Here is a 15,191-nt window from a genome sequence, read left to right as displayed (position 1 = left end):
AATGTGCTACTGACACTATTTCTTACTCCTAATCTGGTTCAAATGCACTAAAGCAATTCTCTTCTTGTCCTAAATATCCCTTAGGTTACTTAAGAAATCAACTTTTCTGTTAAGGAATCTCCCACAGGGAATCATTCCTCATTTAAAAAGCAGCCACATGAAGGAAGTAACATTCCTGTCTATTGTTTTTGTAAATACATCTCCCTATTTCCCACTGATAAGAATCTAAAAATCAGCAATTCTTTGAAATATTTCTAATGGTTTAATGCATGCCTCCTTGTTTTCTTGAATAAAATGCACTAAACAGAAGGGACAGCCTTTTGATGACTGAGGCTATCATTTTGACCTGATTGTGTTCTATTGAAACATTCTATCTGCCCATTTCCATCCTTGGAGCTGTCATCTCTGATTTCACAAAACATCCTGTTTCAGTTTGTTCTGTGTGTTTCCTGCCTTACAAGAAATCAGTTACTCATGGTTTAGAAGTAAAACGTAAGTAAATTCGGAATAACCATCATAGGGAAGGCTTTGAGTCAAGTGTTGAGGTTTGGACGCTGAATTTTAAGCAAGTGTAGAGTCCTAGTCCCTCCCTCTGTGAACTAGAGCCCTGGTCCCTCCCTCTGTGAACTGAATCTTAAAAATGGTGTTGGGAATTAGTGCTGCTTCTGCAAAAAGGAAAAAATCTAGAAAACACAAGAAGCTTCTGCTGGGCTAGACAGAGCTCTGCCGTTCTATCGTGGCGGAGGCATCCTTTATCTTACCGGAAGAAGAGGCGGCGAGGTTATCAATTCTAGTTTGAGGAACACCTCCGTATCACAACTGTATGTGCTTTTTATATGTACAAGTGTCTCAACACAGAGGAGTAAATATGGGAAAAGGTGATCATCTTTACAGGTCCTCTTGGCTCCATTCCTTCCCGAGCTGAAATCTGAAAATTATTTGTCAAACCCTGAGTGAACTTTAGAAAATATCATGATTCTTGAAGTCTGTGAATTGACATGTTAAAAGTAAGCTCTCAGTGGTGGCTGCCAAGGCTTTAATCAGAGAAAAGTGACTCAGTTTGAAGTCGTTTGAGTTCAGATAAAAGATGTGCTAAGATTTCAGATCTGGTACTTTATTTGGAAACTGTTGCAGCAGATTTAATCTGAAAATAAAGTTGAAATACTTGTGAGCATGACCTATGGAGCTGTATTAGGGATGTTTTCAGATTTTATGTTGATTATTATGTATGCTGAGATTGTATTTTGTGCCAGATAGGATAAAATACAGAGCTTACACGTTCTAAAATGATTTGTGCTCTATCTGAAAATGTATAAGAAGAAATAATACAAATAATAACATTCTATAATATTCATGCAGAAACCAATATTACATTTTTCCCCTGCTTTTTCAAAGTTTATTATCCATCCTGGATTAAAAAAAGACTTCTTGGATTCATGTGATTTTCTGCTTTTCATGAGGTTTTCTGCTCCTCTCTTAAGAGGAAGAGATTGTCACATTTTACAAGCAGCTGTTTATTCTTCAGAGCTGAACATGCTTTGCAGAACATTGCCTGAAATTTAATTACTGTTTATGCCAGTTTAGTTTTCATCAATTTGTAGCAGAATGGAATGGATGGCTTTGGATTCATTCACTGATTTTACGTTGTCAAAAGAATTATTTTTTTGTACATTAGGTTTTAAATGCCTATTGATATGTATTTACTTAAAATAAAGGAAAATACAAATTGAGATCTGTAAGATCTTTCAGAAATTACCTAACTAACCACTGCTCTTTGAAGCTGGATTTTTATTCAGAATACATTTTAGAACAAGTTGCTGGAAGAAACGCATGCTCCCTAAGACAGTCATTGTTAGTAACAGGATACTTACCATAAGGAAATGTATTTGCTGAGTATATTAGGCATATTTTTATCATATTTTAAGGCATTATATTTATTTAGTGCAAAAATTATAGACTATATTTTTACAAGAATGTTGATCTAATATTTTTTCAAAGCCTGTAGGAATCTTAAATTAGTCATGCTTTAATAGTCCCTAATATTAAAAAAAAATATTCGTTGGGGACCCATGGATTGCCATGTGCTGTGAACTGTGTGGACGTATTGGATATATTCTGCTGCTCGACGCAAAAACGTGCCTGCCTTCATGAAGCTTATTTCAGTGTGAAAGGGAGCAGAGCCCTGTGGGTCCCCCCACCTCTGCCCTCCCCCCCCACAACCCCTGCTTCTTGTTCATAGAAGAGCTGAAGTCTCCCGGCCTCCCTGAGCCACAGCAGACCAGGCTCAGGCCGTTGTTGAGGACAAGCCTGCAGGCACTGGGGGATGGCGACGACTCTGATCTCTTGTCTCAACTGTTAACTGAGATTATTCCCTTATTTCTCTTTAAAACTTTCGTGGCTGAACAGAATCTTGGAGGTTGGGGGCGGACACGGGGTCCACCAGGCTGCAGGCATTCTGATTAAAAGCAACTTCCCTTTTTGTTACCAAGACTGTTGCCCCCAGGATCAGATCCCTGTCCCTCCCTCGAATAGAAGCTCATTACTCTTACCTAAGTCTCAGGAGGCAGCTGCAGGGAAGAAAAAGAACTGGCTAGAACATGACAGAGTCCAAGATGGTGGAGGATCTGACGTCCACTGGACACTGAGCCTCACTACACGCTCACTGTAATGTATTAGCTGCTAAGTGACACACCCACCAGTGCCGTGACAGTTGACGATTGCCATGACAACCACCGGAAAAGTCCAGATAAGACTGAAAATCTTGAACAAGGGCTACTTGGCTCAATCACACCTGGAAGGAGGACATGATGGTGGAAGCCTGTCATAAAGTCCCCGTGGCCCGACCCGGGCTGGAGCTGTCCCTGCCGCCCGTCTTGATGGCCGGCTCCGCTCGAGCACCTTTTCCTGCCTCCGGTGCTTTCCTTCCCTTCTCCCTGATCCAGCACTTTCCGTCCCTCTCTCCTTCTGAGCAACAGAGCGGCTGTTCGCTTCCTGCCTCTGCTGTGCTAATTCTTTCACAGCCGGTGGCAAGAACACACACTTCGGTGGGCTTCCTAATTCAGGGGCCCCTCCATCCACCTGGCCCCTCCATCCGCCTACAGTTGCATTTCAGTGACATTGACATTTAAATAAAAGGCATTAAATAGAACAAAGAATCTGAGTTAATAGTCACAAAAATTTAATTTAATCCCACTTATATGTATATCAGTATGATTGATAATTTAAGTGACAAAGAGTTTTCATTTTGCCGTGGGCTGGCTTATAATGAAATGCAATTTTTGATGTCTGCTAACTGTTGCAGGAGTCAGTATTATCTGAAAAACATGGTCTCTCATTTCAGACAACTTTTAACCTTGATGAGAACATTAAACACTTTAGTTTTTGTCTCTTTGCATAGATTATCATTCAGAGCTCTGTTCCCTTGTGTATTACTGCCTATTAAATAGGAAACATAAACTCAACGGCGTTATAAGTACCTGACATAGTCAGATCTGCAGATCTAAGGACTGTCACAATGATCAGATCAGAAAGGATATGGAGGGAACAAAAGAGGATGTGAATTTGCTGCCTCATTTTGTCATTCCTCCAGGTGCTCCAAGTGAACCCTGTGAACTGAGCATCATGTGTCCCTTTTGTGGCATCGCTGCTACTTTAGTTCAGTCCTGCATTTTCTCTGGTCTATAATCATTTCCTCATTTTCGTTTCCTTTGCCTCCCATGGTTACTCTGCCTCCAGTTTTTCTCCTTTCATGCATATTGTGTAAATTGCCTCTAAACTCTTCCGCTTGCCTGAGATGGTCTCAAGGCTGCTGCAAACCACCTGTGGACTCTTCTCTATTGTTATCCGGGATGCTCCCCCGACAATCCAAATGCTGGTATCTGTTTGCACTTTTCCCAAGGGCTGTGTCAATTCATGACAGATATTCTTCCTCTGCCTGAGTAAGCCCCTTCAAAATTACAAAGAAATGAAAGTGGCTGAGACATTTTTATTAAAATGGTAATACCTACCTAATTTGCATATCCTGGGATTCAAAATACTGGCTATTTTTTTTAATCTATGCTGTTCCCTTAGACATGTTGCTCTTCATGAAAATACCTGAAAGGATATTTTAACTTAGGGAAAAACAACACAAAAGTTCATTTCAGACACATGGACCGTACACAAAGCAATTAAGTAAATATAATTTACACAATTTAATATGATGACCCATTCATACACACCGCAGAACTATACCATAAAAAAAAAATACTGTTTACATCCACATCTAAAATTAATGTGGTTTGAGGCTTCTTTAATTTCTTTTCAGAAAGCTCAGATCTCGCTAAGGGCTGTGGCCCCCTCTTTGACCTGTCTACTGTGTTGTCTCTCAGGGCCCCATCATCTGTCACACCTGGACTCTCTGGACATTATACCAACATGCACCCCACCCCACTTTGCACCCCCACAGCGCACCTTGGACCAGACCTGTTGACGTCCCCTTTTAGGGCAAGTATATTTTTAAAGGAAGAGAATTATGAAGATGTCTCTGTAGTGCATAAAGGCCGGAAACTCAAGCGAAGAACACCTATCGGTTGCACTGCTTTAGTGTGGTAATTTGCTCACGCACGTATCCGTGCGAGCACCCGCATCAGTCCCAGGAGCTGTTTGCATTACGTCCTTTATGACTAGGTGTTTAAATTTTCCCACCACAGGGCGCCTTCATCTCCGTGGAAGAAGTTCACATTTAAGAAAAGAATCAACGCCAGCTAGTGCTTATCTGACTTTTTGATCACCTTTTTTTGCCTCCTGTGGGTCATACATTTGGAATGTCCTCGTCCCAGTCTCTGATATTCCTGTGAACACTCCAAAACCTTCTCGGCCCCTTAAACATCACGTTTGTGATTTATGACTCAGCAGTTACTCCCTCCTGGTCCTCCAGCATGTGGCTCCCACCTCCGTGTTTATCTCCTCCGACGTCATGCATCCTTTGTCAGTCAGTCCCATTGATCTGTCACTAGAAACAGATGCTGTGGTCTTAGGCTTAGGACTGGACGGTACCTGTCACCCATCCTGGCACCTTTGTTTAGAATCTGCTTTCCCACGAGAAACTAAGATGTACATTTAGGCGTGAATGTGGATATTCACACATCAACATACACACACATACATCTACCTTTCTTTCATATTTTTGGTGTGCACATGTGCATACTCAATAGAATTTTGGCAAGATAATAAACTTTCATTCTCTCATTACATGGGAAAATTTGAGGACCAAAGGAAATAAATGACTTCTTCAAGATTCTATAATCAGTGCTAGGGGCAGAGCCAGCTATTTTGATTTCAACCTTTTTTTTTCTTTCACTAAATCACATATCTATCTTTTTTGTAAAGGAGCTTTAAATGATTAATAAAATCAATACTCTCAATAGTCAAAAAAAAAAACAAAGACAACAATCAAGAGCACTGTGCTAGTAACGGAGATCGCTGGAATGAATTACCACAAGCTGGGTGATGGGAAAAAGAGAAATATGCTCTCTCACAGTCTTGGGTGCAGAAAGTCTGAATTCAGCGTCATGGCGTGGAAACTCAATGGCGGCAGGGCCTTCCTCCCTCTGGGGGCTCTAGGGGGCGGTCTGCTTCCCGCTTCTCCCAGCTTCTGGAGGCTGCCAGCTTCCTAGACTCGCGTCCATCTCGCTCCCACGCCCCTCCATGGACACGTGGTCTTCTTGTGTGTCTCTTTTTTAAATTGAAGTATAGTCCATTTACAGTGTTGTGTTAGTTTCTAGCGTACAGCATAATGATTCAGTTATACATCCATACATACATACATATATGTTCCTTTCCATCATCTTTTCCCTTAGAGGCCATTACAAGGTATGGAATATAACTCCTGTGCTCTACAGTAGGACCTTGTTGTTTATTTATTTTATATAAGTAGTTAATATCTGCAAATTCTGAACTCCTGATTTATCCCTCCACCCGCCCCCTGGTAACCTTAAGTTTGTTTTCTACATCAGTGAGTCTGTGTCTGTTCTGTAAAGCTCATTTGTGACCTTTTCTTAGATTCCATGCATAAATAATATCACACGGTATTTTTCTTTCTCTTTCTGGCTTACTTGACTTAGAATGACGATCTCCAGGTCCATCCATGTTGCTTCAAAGACATTATTTCATTCTTTTTATGGCTGAGTAGTATTCCATTGTGTATATATACCATGACTTCTTTATCTGATCATCTGTTGACGGACACTTAGGTCGTGTGTGTCTTTGTGAGTCTTCTCCATTTCTCTGTGTTGAAGCTCACTCTGCTTCTTTCTTGCAGGGACATGGGATTGCATTTAGGGCCCACCTGCACCATCCAGGACAATGTTCCCATCTCAAAATCCTTACAAATAATCACAGACTTGTGTCAAATAAGATAATACTCATAGGCTGTGGGAATTAGGTCCTGATACACCGAGAGACAGTCTTTAGCCCGCCATAAACATTTGGATCTTTCTCACTTTGGTAAGTGCCTGACTCACAGTTCTATTAATCAGGTGGCCCACAAAGTACCTATCTTTAAACTGAATTGACTAGGGTTGTCTTTCAATGTGAAACGATACTTGGTCAGAATTGATTTGTGCTTTAAACTAAATACTTCAAAATAAGCAGTGGAAGAGTTTAGGGAGAAAATAATGCATTATTAAGATTGTGATGTCATATGCCTTGTGCCTATTAACTTATTCTTCACTGTGACTTCATGCAATAAATATCATCACAATAGAGGACACGAGTGAAGGGATTTAGAGAGGCTCAGAGATTTTCCTACTGTCTCTAAGGTCAGGTTTAGGCTCAAATCTACATTTTTTTCCTGAGTCAAAACTCATTATTTTTCAGAGAAGTCATAGTGCCTTAAAAATAAATATGAAGGATAGAATACCCCACAGGATAACAGCATAAAATTACATACATACTTACATAATGGCATAAATTACAATACAGAGTTTTCCTTGATCATTAAGATATCAGATCCAATTCAAGATGAAAAAGCTAACAGTTTCTTTTCCTTCCATTTGTTAATGATAAATGTGAACTTTAAGCAGTGACTATCCAGCAATAAAGAATATAAGTGCTCCGGTTCGCTCTGCTGATGCTCTATGCAAATGACTATTTAGAAGAAGCATTTTGTTTATTTCCGTATTTATGATAACTTGAATGTTGCAAAACATTGTGACTGTACAATCCGACTGCCAACAAACAATGAATAATTACCTAGTCCTGGGGTTCTAAATAAGACCTGTACCAACAAGCAGATGTCAGTAGGATTTTTGGCTCCAGGTTTTTGCCTGCAGGAAGTCATTAAAAGATAAGTGGAAAATCAAGCCTGTTCCCTTGGTAGCAGAATTTCTACCCTTTGGGGCCATCCAGGGAGGCTTATTTTCGGACAGAAGCAATCGCTCGCACATCAGATGGTAATCACCCCAGTATTTATAGACTCCATGTAAATCAATGTCAGGCAGGCAATAAAATGATTTTCTCTGCATTTACTTTTAGGCTATTTAACAAAAGCAGTTCTGAACAAACTGAACATTTTTTTTTAACAATTCTACGTCTCAGTAAATTTCATAGTTCAGTCTTACAAAATCATAAGGTGGTCTGTGTGGGTACTCTTAATGGCTTTCTGCTATCTGGAAAGTAGCATTATATTCCAGCTGTGCAGGCACTGAAATTTGTATTCCAAAATGGTTGATGCTTGGAAAGAAAGTCGTGATTGAAACCAGGTGCAGATCATTATGCTTAATACGCAGGGCTTTTCTTTCTCTCTGACATCTTAGCGTCCAAATGATTCTACAAGTTACTTTTCCCAACTCACAAGTTTGCAATGATCAAAATGACTGAAAGAAGGTGTATTTGCTTTTTCTCCCCCTAGATTAAATAAGAGTTAAGTCTCAGATATTCTTCATAAAAGAACATTTTCTCGTTAACACATATTTTTTAAGTAATGGCAATGAGTCATTTAAAGAGTGTAGAGCAATGAATACTAAGTGAGTTTTGTGCATCAGCAAGGAGCAGACTACAATAAAGAAAAAAAAAGTATTTTGCTTTAGCAAAGATCAAGAACTATGTGAGAGTTCCATGTACTTAGGAGATTAAGGATTTCTAAAGCTATTTGCCACACACTTGCTGTCAATAAAGTAAAACAATGCAGTTATATTTTCATGATTTTTGTTCATGGATAATGAGTGAATTGTTCCTCTAAAGCAGGGAAATGTCAAGCTTTTTTAAAATAGACTCCAATTACCTCAAAGTTTAAAATATACAAGAATAAAATAAATCTTAATTTTTATGTTATTTTAATGTATGCAATTTAATACTCAGCCTACATGGCTCTATAAGATGCAAATCATGCTGGTAACATAGATCAGAAATCAGATGGGTAAGTACTGTGTACAGTGTGGGGGCAGATGTAGACAGTACTTTCCATTTTAGGCAGGAGAATAAAGTTTAAAGGAATTACTTTGTTAGCATAAGAATGGAATTTTTATTCTCTGAGCCATTACACCCTGCCTTTTCAGATGTTACAAATGAGAAAGTTTAAGTCAAAACCTGCTTAAATTTCAGTGGTTTCAGTTTTGCAGAATAACAGGTGTGAAATCCTAGGCGATTATCAATACAGTGAAATCGCTGCAGCGCGAATCCGAAGTTCAAATTAACGTTTCAGTGGCTTCAGTATTTATGTCACCGAAGGCTGCCTGAGGCAGATCTGCATTGTGCTGTTTCCTATAGGGCTGACGCTGGTAGACATTTTTTTTTCCTTACTGGGACATTGTGTCTGGGTAAAAAATTGTGATAGATACAACATCTTATTTCAATTTTCCTTTTCTTTTTATGATATGAATTGAAAGTATTGATATGGTTGTGACTCATTTGGTTGCTACTAATGATCCCCATAGCTAAAAATCTACAGACAGTGTTCAGATAGAATTGTTCATGTAGTTAGGGATGGAGTTAGACGGGTTGTCCAATGTCACACTTAGCGGCAGGCTTAGGACAGAAAGCCAGGCAGTCTAGATATAGAATCTAGAGTAGATGTAGACTCTACTCTTTAAAGCACAATATCATAACGTCTTCATAAAAGTAACTGTCTCTTACCTGGCTATATCAGTTAGCTTCTCCTGTGTAACAAATGTCCTGGTGGTGGAGAGACTCCAGGCTGTTCATGACCTTATATAATCTCCCCTGAGTGTGGGTGTTGTCGAAACTTGGCCTCCGTACCCCACTTACTGAAGTGAGACTTGAGGACAGGGTTTTGGATGAAGTAGAAAAGGCAGATTTATTTCCTTGCCAGGCAAAGGAGGTCCCAGTGGCTAATGCCTCTGAGACTGTGAGCCTGCTGGGAAGAGAAGGCAGGGGGTTGGTAGTAAAAGTTCAAGAGTTAAAGGGGCGGGGCTAGTTTCCATAGAGATCACATTCAGGGTAACACATTGTTGCAAAGTTGTTCTTGTTTTTGCACATGCAGGGGGCCCCTTCCCTCTGCTGGGTATGAAGTTCATCTCTGGCTTTGGGACTCTCTTAATATTCTTGTACCTAGAACAAAGGATGCATAAGAAGAGGCTTCCTGGAAAAGAGCTCTAGAGAAAAACATGTGCAGCTTTAAGTCAGGGTGATAAATGCTTTTAGCCTTTTAAGCAGGTGGAGGCCTGGGACCTCCTGCTGTAGGCTGAGGCTTGAACAACAGGACATAAGGGAACCACCAGGGGTTAAGAGGAAGGCACTAGGGTCACGAGGAGGGCACTGAGCATGACCCCCCCCCACACACACAGAGAACCATGAGGGGGTTGGATGGACCACCGAAGCCTCCCTCCTGTCCAGTCTAACCCTGGGCAGCAAGAGTGCATGAAAGCCCCTTTAAACCATTAGACAGTGAAGTGGTTACAGACACCACCGCAGATATCAGATGGTCACTGATGGTGACCGTAGGGTCCTGCTCGGTTACATAAGTAGGAGGTAGCAAGGGTGATGTGATGTCACTTCCTTGATTATGTTCTTTAGGGAAGACGGGTCTTGTTGGCAGATTCACCCTAGAGACGTTCCTTGCTGACTGAGTGAAGAACACAGCCAGGCTGGGAAATGCCATACAGCAAGGAACGGAGGGCCACCTCTGGTAGTGGAGGGCAGCTTCCAGCCAAAAGCTGGCAAGAAGCTGAGCCTTCTGCCCTCCCACTATGAGGAAACAAATTCTGCCAACAACCAACAACTGTATTTGAAAGTACGATCTTCTTTGGTCAAGCTTCTAGATACAAACATAGCCTTCTTGACACAATTTCTACCTTGAGGGACCCCGAGCAGAGGATTCAGTTGAGCCACATCCTGATTCCTGACTGGTGAAAACTGAAATAAGAAATGTTTGTTGCTTTAAGCTACTAAGTTTGTTGCATTTTGTTACACAAGAAGTGACTGGTACAAACCCCACATGATTGGGGTACAAAATAACTATTCATGTAGCTCATAATTCTGCAAGTTGGCAGTTGGTTTCTGCCCTACCAGGTGGTTCTGGTCTGTGCTGAGCTGCTCACGTGTCTGTCAGCGGGTAGGTCAGCCCCTGTGAATGTTTCAGAAAGGCTTTGGCTGGAATGCCTATCAGCGTGGTCCTCTCTCCATGAGCACAGGGTGTTCTGGAGTTGTTCCCAAGACGGCAGGAAATTTCTAAGCTCTTAAGAGAGCAAACTCAAATGTGCAAACACTTTTGAAGTCTCTGTGCTGTGACTTTTGCTAAGGTTCCATTGGATATGAGTCACATGGTCAACCCCGACTTAAGGACTGGGTGGTAGATTCCACCTCTTGAGGGAAGAAACTGAAAAGGGTGTCTATGTTTACAATCTGTCACTCTGGTCTCCTCCATCTCTAAGTCATACCGCAAGTCACCCTGTTGATGAAGTCTGAAATTTAGGAGACAGCCTTCATTCATTCTCTCACTCCCCACTCACCTGTCTATCCTTGTAACCTAAGCATGATTGGTTCATTACTTTCCAATGGGATGCATCTAGTACAAGGTACTGACATTCCTCACTTGGAATCCTTCAATAGCCCCATAATTGTTCCTCACACTTTCATTTCATTTTTTATTCCACTATTCACTAGAAGCAGATGATCTTTTAGTGCTATAAATAATATTACATAACGGAATACACTTTGGAAACCTGTATGCCAGATCACATGGGAAAAATTGTATTAATGGGAAGAAGGAGGGTGGCAAACACTGGTGCTGAAATTCAAATGGATAATAGTCAGGTGGCTCTATAGGTCTTCAGGTGCCTAACATCCTTACTGTTGTGAAGCATCTCCACTGACTGGTACCTTCTGAAGATAGCAAAGGAAGCTCTACAGTGTCAGCTGTTGGGCTATTGGACCTTATACTTACATACATGTTTAAAGTGTCTTGGGAATAGATGAAGGGGAGATTTTCCGTGCATATTTGCCATCTTCCATTTAAAGTGGGGAGGGAGAAGTCATGTCACAGAAGAGTTTTTTTAAAATTAGGTTGTTTGCATGTCACTATTATATCTGGTATAAAAGGTGTATTAAAATTAATCTGATGAACATTAGCCATAAGCACAAAAATGAATATGTTGCCATAAAAGAAAAACAATACATCTGGACTTCAACAAAATTAAAAATTTTTGTGCATCAAAGGACTCTATCAACAGAACGAAAAAGAAACTCATGGAATGGAAGAAAATATTTGCTACTCAGATATCTGATAAAGCATTGATATCCAGAATAAACAAAGAACAATTACAACTCAGTAACAAAAGCAAGCAATCTGATTAGAAAAATGGGTACAGCACTTGGATAGATGTTTGTCTAATGAAGGTCTATAAATGGCCAAGAAACACACCAATCGCAGAGAAATGCAAATCAAACCACAATATGACCTTATACCACCAGCATGACTACTAGAAAAAGCACAGAAAATAACAAGTGTCGGTGAGGATGCTGAGAAGTTAAAACGTTGGGCCTATCAGCGAAATGGCGCAGCTGCTGTGAAAAGGATGTGCAGATGCCTCAAAAAATTAAACACAGAATTCCATAGAACGAAGTGTAACTTCTGGGTATTTTCCTGAAAGAAATGAAAGCAAAGATTCAGATATTTCTAGACCAGTGTTCACAGAAGCATTATTTATAGTGGACAAAAAGTGGAAACAACTTAAGGGTCCACTGATGAACGGATTAAAAAAAACATGGCAGACACATACAACGGAATAATTCAGCTGTAAAAAGGAAGGCATGCTCACATGCGCTAAAACATGAGTGAATCTTGAAGACATTATGCAAAGTGGGATAAGCCAGCCACAAATGAACAAACATTGCATGATTCCGCTTATATGAGGTGCCTAGAATAGGCAAATCGCAGACAGGAAGCAGAATGGGGTCCAGGGGTCGCGGGGAGTGAGTGCTTAATGCATACAGACTTCCAATTGGGGAAGATAAAAAGTTCTGGAGATGAATGGTGACAATGGTTGCCTAACAATCTGAATGTACTTAATGCCACAAGACTGTACACTTAAAATGGTTAAAATGGCAAATGGTGTATGATGTCTATTTACCACAATCAAAAAAATGTGAATTGCGGTTTCTCCCTGAATGCAATCCATTCTATGCTTTTCCCAGAGAGCAGTTGTCAGTTACTGTTATACCTTCAGCTCCAGCGTTGAAAGAAATTTTTAAAAATGGTGAGTACAATCAAATTGCTGTCACTGAGTATTTTTTTGGTTTGTTGTGGACAAAATAAAATCTGGCAAAGATAAACATTTTTCATGATATACTCAGTAGTATGTTTATTATGGAAGGAGATGTTATATCTCAAAGTTTTGAATGATAAATAGGGAAAATGTTTTAACAGTATGCTTACTACTGAAGGGTGAGTTATAAATCAAGATTCGAATGATACATTTTTCATGTATCATTACCTAAATTGGTAAAGACAATCACTATGATTTATAGAAGTTTGCAAATCTGAGCCAACTAATTTATAAACATAAAATTCACTTTCCCTAATATAAATGTTAACTGTATGTGATTATGATACTAGTTGAAATTATACTGGTGGTGGTGGAGATGGCTAGTTTCTTACCAAATATCCAGTCTCTCCTTCTTTCTCAAATTTATGGTACACCAGGTTTTGGCTGTATACTTTAACCTAGCTAAATATTAAAGTTCCAAGATTTCTTTGCAGCTACTCATGGTCGTGTGACTGAGCACTGACTGGCTGGTGAGGTGTAAATGGAAGAGTCATTGTGACTCCTGGTAATTCTCTTTCTCAGGGAGAAGACAAATACTTCTTCCTCTCTGCTTGGCTGGGAGAGCAGACATAATGGCTGGAGCTCTGGCAGCTGTGGTGCAGTTGAGGATGACAGCTGCACATAAAGATTGCTGGAGGAGAAAACTGGAAGAAGCCCAGATGCCCTATGTCAACATTTTGACTACTTGTTGTCAGGCTTCTCTCACGTGGGAGAGAAGTAAGATTCTCTCTTTTAAAAAAATCATTATTATTTTGTTTCTATTATTCTCTGCTAAGTCAAATCCTAACTAAAACAGTTGAAGATTACCTGCAGAAGCATCACCTCCAAAAAGATTTCATTTCTTTTGAAGTTCCTCCTGAAAAAGGCCATAAAGCCACACTACTGGAATTTTCTAGCTCACCTTCAATTTCTGTTAAAAAGAAATGAAATTTCTTTTGACACCACTTAGGTTAACAGGGACGCAACTTAGACATGTTTTAAACCATATCCCTCTCTGGTACTGATTGCTGACAAATTCAGATCTCTTGTGCTAATATCTGCTTCCACACCACAGTGTAAATCATCTCAGTCGTAACATTTACAATAATCTATTTTCATAATTTTGATGGGAAGTGAAACACATATTCATACATTACAGTCAGGTAGCCCAGAGGCCTAATCCTTGTTTAGAGATACAGTATTCTCCAGCTCAGAGAAATGAATTCCTCACAGACATCACTGGGTAAAAACTAAAACAAACAAAAATAAATCCTCCTTTTATGCATTTCTGCTTTTCCAAAATTTTCTGAACACTTAAGAATGCCGTCAACAGTACAATGTGAATAGGAAAAACTGTTGGGTGGGTCTTGCAGCAAGAAGACATTTTTGACATGTCGTTTGCTAAGAAACTTAAACATATGGGTAAAAGAGAGGAGAATCCTAATGTGTTATTAAACCTCGAGGTAACATAAAGACTGAAAACGGTTACATTTATAAAAAAATTAATTTTATCATGTGGAAGAAGACAATATTCACTAATTATGAGTAATCTTTAAGTTACATTCAACTCATTTACAATCTATTAAGCACAGTCAATGTGTCTAATTCTGCACTCACAACATCTAAAAAAGAATCTAAGAAACACTCTGCCATAGAAAAAAGTAATTTGGAAATTCAGAAGTGATTTGGGTCTCATCATCATTCTGCGGGCGCGGGGGGCGAGTCACGGCACGGAGGAGCTTTTCTTTTCCATCAGCATAATTTTCTTCCTGATGCTGCCGTTATGGCTTACTTAAGTTGACAAATGAATGGTGCCCATTGCCACACCTGCTACCTTTTCTTGGAACAGCAAAGAGTATTATGCTATTGAGCTTCTAGAAAGGTTAATTCCTATTTTCTGCAATTATGAATGACATGGTTAGAGGAAGTTACAGAGAGCTGAATTATGGTGATTACTGTTTGCTAGAAATTATGCAAATATGTATAAACACAAAGTTTTTGGAAAATCAAATCAGGCTAGACTGGATTTACCCTAGTATTATTAATGTTATAACTCAAAGTGTAAATAAAACCACATAATAAAATTCAAATCTCAATGTAAACATTATTTTATGATGACGCACAAATAGGAGGCTTTGCTACCATAACGTCTTCACCGTAGCGTTGCTGTGTTTGGCTGCTGTGTTGTGGTATTCAGAAGCGCATTAAAATCCAAGCTTGCGTGATTTATAATTTGAAGATGATGCTGTTTAACTTTCTTTCCTAAGAGCACTGCGTACAAATATGTTAGGCTCATGTTAGAGGCCAAATATTTTTATTTGCAGTCATGATTTTAAAAAGAATCCCTTGGTTCCAACTAAGCATACGTTCCTGCAATTTAATTTGTATTATAAAGATATCAGTAATATCTCAATTATTCACAATATTTGAATATTTGACTCTTTGTTT

The 15,191-nt window shown here is 39.6% G+C and overlaps 1 long non-coding RNA gene across 1 annotated transcript; it reads right to left on the bottom strand.

Moving 5' to 3' along the window:
• Window positions 1-3,157: 3,157 nt before the first annotated feature.
• LOC140688641 (uncharacterized) lies at window positions 3,158-9,341 on the bottom strand. The gene is made up of 2 exons (XR_012063354.1): window positions 9,115-9,341; window positions 3,158-3,946 (listed from the first exon to the last, which is right to left on the bottom strand). It is a non-coding gene; the product is annotated as an uncharacterized lncRNA (long non-coding RNA).
• Between the last annotated feature and the right edge of the window lie 5,850 nt (window positions 9,342-15,191).

This window comes from Vicugna pacos, chromosome 23, assembly GCF_048564905.1.
Source record: "Vicugna pacos chromosome 23, VicPac4, whole genome shotgun sequence".
NCBI lineage: Eukaryota > Metazoa > Chordata > Mammalia > Artiodactyla > Camelidae > Vicugna > Vicugna pacos.
The sequence above is the reverse complement of the archived record's forward strand: the minus strand, read 5'-3'. Positions and strand labels throughout refer to the sequence as shown.